Source organism: Triticum aestivum, chromosome 1D (assembly GCF_018294505.1).
Source record: "Triticum aestivum cultivar Chinese Spring chromosome 1D, IWGSC CS RefSeq v2.1, whole genome shotgun sequence".
Lineage (NCBI taxonomy): Eukaryota > Viridiplantae > Streptophyta > Magnoliopsida > Poales > Poaceae > Triticum > Triticum aestivum.
Genome location: NC_057796.1, coordinates 269,513,845 through 269,525,707, shown reverse-complemented (window position 1 = coordinate 269,525,707; position 11,863 = coordinate 269,513,845). Strand labels below are relative to the sequence as shown.

The 11,863-nt window shown below is 54.4% G+C and overlaps 1 long non-coding RNA gene across 1 annotated transcript; it reads left to right on the top strand.

Annotated features, from left to right (window-relative positions):
* The first annotated feature begins 216 nt into the window (after positions 1–216).
* Positions 217–11,593, top strand: LOC123168294 (uncharacterized). The gene is made up of 5 exons (XR_006484278.1): positions 217–359; positions 1,271–1,389; positions 1,701–2,010; positions 2,114–2,189; positions 11,320–11,593. It is a non-coding gene; the product is annotated as an uncharacterized lncRNA (long non-coding RNA).
* Positions 11,594–11,863: the final 270 nt, after the last annotated feature.

Here is an 11,863-nt window from a genome sequence, read left to right as displayed (position 1 = left end):
GAGGGAGGAGCAACCAAGGTGGCGCCCAAGTAGGCCTTGTTTGGCACACCGGGCTTCAAGGATTTTTTAGTGGATTCTCCCTCTGGGGCTTAAAAGCCCTCAAAATCCCAAGTGAAGCGTTTGGTACAGTGGGCTTCAATCGGGCCAGCCCCAAATATCCCGTTACATCCTCCCCGATCCACGGGGCTTTCCAGCATCAAGGGGTACATCGCGGCTCGCAGGCCTCACGCGAGAGGGAGACGAGACGCAGCTGCAATAACGACGTGAGCAGCCGTCTCTGTCGCCGCCGTCGCCGTATCCGTCGCCGTCGGACGCCTGATTCCGCTTCTTCCTAGGGCAAGCTGGCCATCTGCCCTGAGGTACTCCTTCCCCCTCCCCTCCCACTCCCACTCCCCTTCCCTCCATCTTCATCTAGGTTTTTTCAATATGGCCGCCGCCGATTGGTCCGCCGTTCGTATCGTAGTCCCCGACGAGTTCGCCAAGCACGCCATTACCGAGAGCCACCACCGCTCTCCCCTTTCCGGCACCACTAGCATTATTGTCTCGTATTCCCTCTATAGTTAGCAATGGAAACATCACTTGCTATAATTTTAGTCTGGATTGATCTTGGTGTTGGAACCAGGATGGTAGTTAACTTTGTTCATGCTGATAGATAGACATTGGCATCTTGAATCAATGCTTGGCTCTCGTTCCTTATAGAATGAACCAAACATGATCCAGTTTCAGAATCTAGACTCTACATATCAGCAGGAACAATACAGCGTATCAAGGGATCACGGGAAGCAAAAGAATAATTTTTATTTTTCGTGTCCTGCAGAAATAGGATGGTAGTTCTGTACCTCTTGCTTTTGCATAATATTGAAACTTGTCTTTGTTCTGATTCGGTTGAGTATACTTTTTCAAATGAACATGTTTACAAAATCAATCCAGATGACCATGTTGTTTAGTTCTGAACTCAATCGTCGATGGGATGTACACATCATCAGTAGTAACTTGATACAAGAAATTTTATTCGTTGGCGTACTATTTATTGCTGACATAATTAATTTGACAAGGGACTGAACTAATTAGGGTATAGTACAAACTAGTAATATAGTTATATATGGACACAAGTAGCAAGTAGCCTCATAAGCCCGAAGAACATGTGTTAAGATCGGTAGCATTTCTCTAATATACATCACTTCTTTTACCTCTGTTTAATATTGCTTCCTTTGCATTGTCACTTTGTTGATTCATGTCTCTCGATTCATATAACCTCGATGTCCATTAGGAAAATATATATGGCCGCAAGTAGCAAATTTAACTTGGTGCCAGCTGCAAGGGGAAGGAAAGTTGCACTTGGAGAAAAAATGGATTCGCGAAAGATTACCAAATGGGATTCTCCAAATGGTATTCTCATATCCTATTGTTACAATGTCTCTTTATTAGTTCAAGAGAGTCCATATATTAGATATTTGGTTGCACAAAATTGTGGATCATAGAGAAATAGTATGTAGTATTTATATGTTTCATCTATCTGTCAGACTTTGGCTTTTGAGTTTTATAACTTGTCTACTGAGATCACAGTTGCATGCTTATATGCAAACTTGTATACTGACCAACAATACATTATCTTTTGCTCGTCTTTCTTCTTTTTGTATGGTAAAAACTGGTTGTTTTCAATCAAATTTAGAACTATAATCCTTCTTCTATGTCCTTAGATCTGAAATCCAGAGCCCAATGGAATCTAGAACTTGAAAAGGCTTTGGTGGAGATACTTCTTCATCATAATACTCCTTATCACCGAGGCGGAACGAATGGAATGGTGAAATTTGGAATCTGATGGTTGGAATATTCCATGCTAGAAATAGTTATGTCAAATTCTCAAAGTCCCATGTTCAAGAGAAGGAAAAGGAATTGAAGAGAGACTATAAAATGCTAAAGGAGGCACGTAAACAAAGTGGAGTTGATTGGGATGAAATTAGCTGCATGATACAAGCTGATGAACATCTTTGGGATGAGTTGATGATTGTAAGTGTTTTCCTCCTAATTTGAGTATTGGACTAGTTATATCATTTTATTAACTCTCTATTGGTAGTTGTTTAACTTCTATCCCCCCTTGTTTTTTGTGCAGTCATTTGGTTGAAGGATCAATAAATTCAAGTCCAAACATTTTCCTCTCTTCAACTTATTAGGAAATCTCTATGATGGTTAGTTCAGCGGCATCCATACATCTTAATTAGTTACAAAGTTATAGTTAATTGATTGACAATTGCATTCTTGTTGTAGTGCACATTGTTGAGGGCCGTTATAACTTGACATCCACTACTGAGCCATCACAGATTGCCAGTGTTGCACATACCGAAACTGCGACAGAGGAAGTTAATCAAAGCTTTTCTCATCTTCTTGTTAAATAGTGTCGGATGTGGGGTTCCGGCAAACCATTAAGGTTCGAACACTGGGGTGCGCGCGAAGTCTTTCCCTCCTACCGATCTACGCTCTAGCTCGCTAAGATCTTGCGGACAAACTCGACGAACTCGCAACACAGAAAGACACGAGGTTTATACTAGTTCGGGCCACCGTTGCGGTGTAATACCCTACTCCAGTGTGGTGGTGGTGGATTGCCTCTTGGGCTCATGATGAACAGTACAAGGGAAGAACAGCCTCCTGAGGTTGAGGTGTTCTTGTGCTTGTGATCTTGTGGCGTGAGGATTCGATGCCTCTACTGTGGTGGCTAGCTCTACTTATATAGGCCCTGGTCCTCTTCCCAAATATCGAGCGGGAAGGGAGCCAACAACGGCGGGCAAATTTGAAGGGGGACAACTAGTAGAAGCTATCCTGACAAAAGTGGTCTTTGCCTGCGAAAAGCTCTGGGGTGATGCCGTCTTGGGCTCCACGATGACCTCCGCCTTGCCGTCCTCCGGTCTTGGTCTCGTTGCACCAATATGGCAACCTTTGCCTGATGCCTCGGTACTCTTCGCTTGCGCTGGCCGCCTTAGCACCAAAGAGGAAATAGAGACGCTGCGCGCACTGGCGCCCGCCTGGTGCCGTTCGTCATGGCTCACGTCATGAGAGTCTCGTGAGGTTTGCCTCGCCTTGATATCTCCGCTTCTCGTGAGCCTGCCTGGCGAGGCCACTCCAGAGGAGGCCTTGCGTCGTCCTCCTCGCGGGGGTTGGACCCTCGCGAGGGTCTTGAGTGCCTTGTTGACGAAGATGGGCCGTACGGCCTGCTGCTTAGCCACGCTGTGGGCCGCTGGCAGGCAAGTCTGGGGACCCCCGTTCCCAGAACACCGACAGTAGCCCCCGGGCCCAAGGTGCGCTCGGGCTTGGCTTCGCGGCGAAGCCAAGGGTCAAGTTTAGAGCACCGCGGGCCCCAAAAGCCTGCGGCCTCAGTCGACGCGTGGCGGTTGATTGGACATGGGCGTCTCCGCTTCCCCACGCTGCCTCGGCAACTGTACGACTTGACAAGTCCCCGCGACATGCAAGGAAAACCATCATTACCTGCGATCGTGGGAGACGCCGGTTGGCCTTCTCTTGCTATAAATGCGGAGGGGGCGGAGCCCCCGTTGCCCATCTCTTCCTTGCTTGCTTGCTTCTCTGCTCCGTTGCTCGCAGTGCCATCGATGGCGCCACGAAAGAAGTTCTGCTGCCGAGAAAGGAAAGGCCCCTCGCGAGGGCCCCGGCTCCCCGGAGCCCAAGCGCGGCCGCGGCCGTCCGTGCAAGCACGCCGCGGCCCCTGCCGGGGCCCACCGTCGAGGTGGCGCCGCGGTACGCGGTGGGGATCGTCCCATCCATGGTGGTTCAGCCGATGAGGGGAGGCGCGCGTTGATGGTGCGGCCTCCCCGCCCGCGCTTCCATTCGGCTGAGGTGCCGCCGGAGTTCGTTGTCTGGTCGGAGAGCCCGGCCGGCAACTGGCTCCAACTTCCGCGCTTCTTCGCCGGCGAACTGCCGGCCTCTGGTCCGGGCGGGCTCTGGCTGCAGGCGGACGGTGTTGCAGCAGGGCCTCTTGGGTTGCGGTCGAGACTTCCGCCGCGGGCAACATAGCCCTGGCCCTTGGCTGGCAGACATTTGCCCGCGCGCGTGGCCTGGGCAGGCAGTGCACCCTCCACTTCAGGTACGATGGTGAATCGACCCTCTACGTGAAGGTTTTCGGGGAAGATGGTCGCCGCGCCGGGTGCTGCCCCGAGACGAACAACGGTGAGGAGGTGCTCCGCCTTGGTAATGGTCCTCGGCGGCGACCGCGTCTCCTCCAGCTACGGCGGCTCTTCCTCCGATGACAGCTCCAGCAGCGGTGGCTACGACCAGCCGCCGCGTCGCCGCACCCGCTTCGAAGGAGGCAGCGGGTCATCTCGTCGTCGCGCCTCCGTGAAGCGCGAGGAGGGGTCTGGCTAGGCTCGGGGTGTCGCCAAGGGCCTGCCTCCGCGGATTGCTGCAATGCTGCTTGCTTAGCTTTTTCTTTCTTTCCTGCATCGGGAAACGAAACCAGTGTGGGCCCAGAGGGGCGTGTATCGAACTGTGGTTCTTTGGTTAATGCATTGTGCGAGTCGTTCCCATGCCGTGTTGTTATTTTGTGCAAAGATAAGTTAACCTGGTGTGTTTGGGAAGCCCTTTCCCTCACGTGGTGTCCGCGTTGCTCGGAAACTGCAAAAAAATCATTAGGGGGTGCACCAAAGGATTTTCCGTCCACCCAAGCCTTGACTTGGCGCCTTGTATCGTGGTACCCGAGGGGCACGGATTTAGGAGAGATGTGCCAGCTTCCAGGCTCGAACGAGGGTGGCTCGCGAGAAGGCAAAGAGAAGAGAAATGCTCGCGAGGGCACCTGCCTAGCCCCCTCGCGAGGTATGCGAGAGAGAGAACATGAGCAAACTAGAGCCAAAAAAGCGGTAAAAGGCTGGGGAACCAAATCAGCAACAAACACCAAGAGCAACTCTGATTATGGAAAAGCGAGCCAACTACGGAAAGCAAATGAAAAGCCGCGTCCGGCACCTAATCTAGTATTCAAGTCTTCTCACCAGCGCGGAGCTAAGTGCTGTCCACTAGTCGTGGGAGGGAGTCCCAAGGCCTGAGACCGGCGCTCCTGAGACTCCGGGGCGTGTACAACCCCAACTCATTATTACGTGAGAGTGTCACAGGCGGCGATTCTTCACAGGCACCGGGCCTTCTTCACCGGCTCTGGGCCTTTCTTCTCAGGCTCTGGGCTTTGCTTCTCAGGCTCTGGGCCTTGCTTCATGGATAGAACTTCCGGAGGTGCTGGATGTTCCAGGCATTCTGGATGGGTGTCCCATCCTGCGTCTCCAGGCGCGCTGCACCCGGCCTGGAGACATGAACGACCCTGAACGGGCCCTCCCACATGGGCGAAAGCTTGTGCAGCCCTTCCCTGGAGAGGACCCGCCTCAGGACGAGGTCGCCTACCTCGAGCGTCCTGGAGCGGATGTTGCGGCAGTGGTACCGCCGCAGAGCTTGTTGGTACCTTGCCGCCCTCAATGCGGCTTCGCGACGGCGCTCCTCCCCCAGCACGAGATCCATCCCCCGCGTGGCGTCCTGCTGCGTTTCGTCGAACGCTGGGACCCGCGCGGAGCAATGCTTGACCTCGTGAGGAAGGACTGCCTCAGCTCCATAGACGAGGAAGAATGGAGTCTCGCCCGTTGGCTTGGTGGCAGTGGTACGGATGGACCACAATACGGACTGGAGTTCGTCGTGCCAGCCCCTGCCGCAGGCCTCCAGCTTCTTCTTGAAGGTCCTGGTCTTGAGACCCCTCAGGACCTCAGCGTTGGCGCGTTCGGCCTGACTATTGCTCCTGGGGTGGGCCACCGAAGCATAGAAGATCTGCGTTCCAAGGTTAGCACAGTAGGTTTTGAAGAGGTTACTAGTAAACTGCGAGCCGTTATCTGTTATGATGCGGTTGGGGACCCCGAAGCGGCTCATGAGGCCCTTGATGAACTTGACAGCAGAGCCGGCTGGAATGGTACGGACGGCTTCCACTTCCGCCCACTTGGTGAACTTGTCGATGGCGACCTAGAGATAGCGGTAGCCCCCTGGCGCTCGTGGGAACGGGCCTAAGATGTCCAGCCCCCAGACCGCGAACGGCCACGTGAGCGGAATGGTTTGGAGGCCCTGTGCAGGCTGATGGATCTTCTTGGCATGGAATTGGCAAGCTTCACAAGACTTCACCAGCTCGGCCGCGTCGTTGAGTGCTGTAGGCCAATAGAACCCACCGCGGAACACCTTGCCAACAAGGGTCCATGACAACGAGTGGTGTCCGCAATCACCGCCGTGTATGTCAATCAGCAGCTCCCTTCCTTGATCGCTGGAGATGCAGCGCAGCGTGACATCATTCGGTCGCTTCCTGTACAACTCGCCGTCTTGAATGCAGTATGCCGTGGCCTGTCGGGCCACGCGCTCAGCGTCTTCTTCCTTCTCCGGCAGCGTCCCGTGCATCAGGTACTCCTTGAATTCCTTGGTCCAGCACTCCTCCTGGGGCCCGAGCGCCAGGAGCAGCCGAGCTCCTGTGGTTGGGCCGCAGGCTGGGGCTCCCGTGGCCGGGGGCTGTGGGAGCTCTTTCCGAGGCTGAGTCGTGCTCGAAAGAGGTGGCGTAGCCGATGGCTTCAAGAGCCGCTCTTCGAAGACGCCGGGCTCTTGCGGTTGCCGCTTGGATGCTCTCTTGGCGATGTCATCGGCTTCCTTGTTGGTGCCCCGCGGCACGTGCTGCATCTCCAGGCCCGAGAACTGCTTTTCCATCTTGCGCACCTCCGCAAGGTAGGCCTCCATGTGCTCGTCCTTTGGCTCGTACACTTTATTGGAGAAGTTGACGAGGAGCGGCGAGTCGCCCTTGATGGTAAGGTGCCTCACCCCCAGAGCCGCCGTGGCTTTCAGGCCAGCTATGAGGCCTTCGTATTCTGCAATATTGTTGGAGACCTTCTTGCCGCACTGGAAGCAGAGTTGCACGACGTAGTAAAGCTTGTCCTGAGTGGGCGAGATGAGCATTGCTCCAGCCCCCGCGCCCTGGTGCACGAAGGCGCCATCGAAATACATGACCCAACCGTCTGGTGCCTCACTTCCTGGGGAGGTGGACCGGTCTTCTCCTTCCTCAAGAGCCGGGGCATCGGTCCATTCTGCCACAAAATCGGCGAGCGCGGCTCCCTTGATGACCCTGGTAGTGCTGAACTCCAGCTGAAATGCTTACAGCTTGATGTTCCATTCAGCGACCCTTCCGGCTGAGTTTGGGCTCCTGAGTACCCTCTCCAATGGGTAAGATGAGACGACCTTGATGGGGTGGCCCTGGAAGTAGTGTCGCAGCTTGCGCGAGGCCACCAAGAGTGCGAGCAGGAGCTTTGGCGGCATGGTGTAGCGTGCCCTCGTGTCCCGTAGTACGGTGCTGACGAAGTACAACGGGTGCTCGATGAGGGCTGGCACACTATTGAGGCTCGGGTCCTGCGGAGACTGTGGCATATCCTGAGGTGGAGGGTTTCCTGAGTCCTGACCGTCCTCAGGAGCTTCTGTGATGTTGCCCTGCTGGGCTTGGTCTTCCGCCACTGACGGCTTTGCCGCGCCTTCCTGACCCTGCGCTGCATCAGCTCTGGCTTGGCGCGGCGCACCCTTGTCTTGGCGCTCCTCCCGAACTGCCACCAGCGCCGCGCTGGCGGAGTACGGGGTGGCGGCAAGGTAAAGTACCAGAGGCTCGAGAGGCCGTGGTGCCACCATCACCGGGGAGCTGGTGAGGTATTTCTTGAGGTCTTGGAAGGCTCGGTCGGCCTCCGGGGTCCACTCGAAGGGGCCCTTCTTCCTCATGAGCTTAAAGAAGGGCAAGGCGCGCTCGCCTAGCTTGGAGATAAAACGTCCTAACGCAGTCACCCGTGCTGCTAGCTTTTGCATCTCCTTGAGGGTCTGTGGTGGGCTCATGTCTTCGATGGCCTTGATCTTCTCCGGGTTCGCCTCGATCCCTCTGTGGGATACGAGGAACCCTAGCAGCTTACCAGAGGGGACGCCAAACACGCACTTCTCCGGGTTAAGCCTCAAGTTCACCCGGCGCAAGCTCTCAAAGGTCTCCTCCAAGTCTTGAATCAACGTCCTCGCCTCGCGAGATTTGACCACTATGTCATCAACGTAGGCCTCTGTGTTCCTGCCGAACTGCCGCCCCAAGGCGATGTGCATCAGCCGCTGAAAGGTTGCACCCGCGTTGCGTAGGCCGAAGGGCATGGAGGTGTAGCAGTACACCCCACACGGTGTCAGGAAGGCCGTCTTCTCCACATCCTCCACCGCCATCTTGATTTGATGGTATCCAGAGAACGCATCCAGGAAACATAGCAAGTCGCACTCGGCGGTGGAGTCGACGATTTGATTGATGCGTGGAAGGGGGAACGGATCTTGGGGTCAAGCTTTGTTAAGGTTGGTGAAGTCGACGCACATCCGTTCCTTCCCACCTTTCTTCGGTACCACGACAGGGTTCGCCAGCCATTCGGGGTATCGAACCTCTCGGATGGTACCTGCTGCCTCCAGCTTGCGCGTCTCTTTGACGATGAAGGCCTACTTCTCAGTGGACTGCCGTCTTGCCCGCTGCTTCACGGGGCGCATGTTGGGGCACACCCTTAGATGATGCTGGATCACCTCTCTCGAGACCCCTACCAGCTGATTGGGCTCCCACGTGAATATCTCCTTATTTGCGTGCAAAAACCTCACCAAAGCTTCTTCTTGTCCTGGGTAAAGGCTGGTTCCTATGGTAAAGGTGGCTCCTGAAGACCCGTCCTCGTCAACCGGCACCTGCTTGGTCTCCGCCTTGTCTTGGGTGAACAACTGCTTTTTCTTGGCGGGCGCGGTCTCCTTGGCCTCGGGCGTACTGGTGCCGGCTGGCTGCACTGCTGCCGCGGTCTTGAAGGCGAGCCTGAGCACCATCACTGCCTCCTTAGTGTCCCCCTTGATGCTGAGGACGCCCTTGCTCCCTGACATCTTCATGAGGTTGTAGGCCGGGTGAGTCGCTGCAATGAAGTGAGCAAGAGCCGGGTACCCGAGTATGGCATTGTACGGGAGACCGATGCGGGCGATGTCGAAGTCCACCAGCTCAGTGCGGTAGTTGTCGCGTGTGCCGAAGGTGACAGGGAGGCGGATCTGCCCCAGAGAGTGGGCAGGTCCACCACCCACTCCCGAAAAAGGCTTGCTGAGGCTGAGCCGCTCGGGCGGCACGTGGAGGAGGCTGAAGGCTTCTACGGAGAGCAAGTTGAGGCCGGCACCGCCGTCGATGAGGGTCTTGGTGATGGCCACGTTGCAGATGGTAGGCGTGCAGAGCATTGGGAGTATGCCAGAGCCGGCAGTGGAGCCGGGGTGGTCTTCCGAGTCGAAGGTGAGGTCGGCCTCCGGCGCAGCCCAACCCGGCGGAGCCCCCGGGCGCTTGGAGGCTGGCCCAATCTAACGGAAGAAAGGCTTGACATGGTGATCCGAAGGCGGCGCTTGAGAGCCACCCAGCAGCGCCGCGACTGCGTGGTGCACCGGCACCGCGTAGCGCGCGGTGAAGAGGTTGCGGTGTTCCTCCCAGGACGCCACCATGGACCCCGGGAGGTTGAGCAACCAGGCGCGCGGCTCGCCGGCGAGGGCCATGGGGAACCAGTTGGCCATTATCTTGTCGTCGCCTCCGGCTTCAAGGACGGTCTCCTCGTATGCCAGCAGGAATGGCGCTGGATCTGCCGCACCGTCGTAACGCGGCGGCATCTCCGGCTTGAACTTGGTTGGCCACTGCACCCGCCGTAGGGCGGGGGCCAGGGCCCGGTACCCAGACTCCCTGCTGCTGGTGTCGGTCGCAGAGGCGGGTGGCGGCGCTCCTGCCATGGGAGCGAAGCGCGGCGGCACGGGGCACAGGTTGGTGGAGAGGAGCTCCGGCGCACCCCTACCTGGCGCGCCAAATGTCGGATGTGGGGTTCCGGCAAACCCTTAAGGTTCGAACACTGGGGTGCGCGCGAAGTCTTTCCCTCCTACCGATCTACGCTCTAGCTCGCTAAGATCTTGCGGACAAACTCGACGAACTCGCAACACAGAAAGACACGAGGTTTATACTGGTTCGGGCCACCGTTGCGGTGTAATACCCTACTCCAGTGTGGTGGTGGTGGATTGCCTCTTGGGCTGATGATGAACAGTACAAGGGAAGAACAACCTCCTGAGGTTGAGGTGTTCTTGTGTGTGTGAACTTGTGGCGTGAGGATTCGATGCCTCTACTGTGGTGGCTAGCTCTACTTATATAGGCCCTGGTCCTCTTCCCAAATATCGGCGGGAAGGGAGCCAACAACGCTGGGCAAATTTGAAGGGGGACAGCTAGTACAAGCTATCCTGACAAAAGCGGTCTTCGCCTACGAAAAGCTCTGGGGTGACGCCGTCTTGGGCTCCACGATGACCTCCGCCTTACCGTCCTCCGGTCTTGGTCTCGTTGCACCAATATGGCAACCTTTGCCTGATGCCTCGGTACTCTTCGCCTGCGCTGGCCGCCTTAGCACCAAAGGGGAAATAGAGACGCTGCGCGCACTGGCGCCCGCCTGGTGCCGTTCGTCATGGCTCACGTCACGAGAGCCTCGTGAGGTTTGCCTCGCCTTGGTATCTCCGCTCCTCGTGAGCCTGCCTGGCTAGGCCACTCCAGAGGAGGCCTTGCGTTGTCCTCCTCGCGAGGCTTGGACCCTCGTGAGGGTCCTGAGTGCCTTGTTGACGAAGATGGGCCATACGGCCTGCTGCTTAGCCACGCTGTGGGCCGTAGGCTGGCAAGTCTGGGGACCCCCGTTCCCAGAACGCCGACAAATAGAGGTAAAAGAAGTTACCTGTGAATTGTTAGTATAAGAAACAGACTCCATGACATATTTTTCTCCTGTTCCCTGTGAAGCATCATGGTTCTCATATGTAGTTGTGGGATTGTGAATTGTTGGTATGAAACAGAAGTTGCAACTTTTCATCTTCTAGTATGTTGGCCACATAAATTTAGTTGTGAGCAATGCAATTGAAACCATATTTTGGAACTGGTCGACCCATGTGCGTATTAATGTATAAGTATAACATATGTGTTATGGAATAAGTATTTTCGTTCTGTAGAGAACAAGTATTCGGTCTATATAGAAATTTCTTCTTTCTCTCTACAGTTTTGTACATGTCACACTGCATTGTACTATGTTTGCTTCACTGGAGGTAGCTAGGTGGACTTTTACATGAGCTAGCTATGGACTGTTCTGTATCCTGTAGTAATAAGCTAGCTGGGGCTTTATATATTTTTGTTCGGCTAAAATTTGTCGTGTTATTGCTTATTACATACACCGCAAGCTCATGATTTTACACTATTTGGTCCAACAAAAAATGATGATATAATCTTATTTTCAGCCAAGGAGCAAGTTTGCTCCCAAGAGTGCGAAGTAAAGGCGAGCGAAATGATCAAAATTTATGAACTTCTGCCGTGAACTGATATGAGGAACTGTTATGAAATGTTCTCACGATTATCTTTATTTAGCCCAGATGATATATTATTGTTTTATTTGATCCAAAGTCATCGAAAATGATTGTGTTGTTGTTAAGAAAATGGGTGATGGTGTTGCATCCTGATGCTTGCTAGCCTTTGATGTTCTTTGTTCATATGACAATGAGGCTTGGGACGGTATCTGTCTTTTGAGCATTAAAAGATTATGTTTTCTTTTGCATGCAGTACTAGTTGATGCACTATATGGTTGTTCATGTTGTAGTAAAGATTGAGAATTATAGTAGTTTATTCCACACGTGCGCTTTGATGGAGTAAAATTCTAGGATATGAGAGCCACAAGTCATTTATATATGATGGAAGAAAACAGAAGCAAAATCCCCAACCTCTATGTGCCAAACACTCAATACTGCAGATGGGGAGGGGGATTAGGACGGGGGAGAGGTTTTGTGG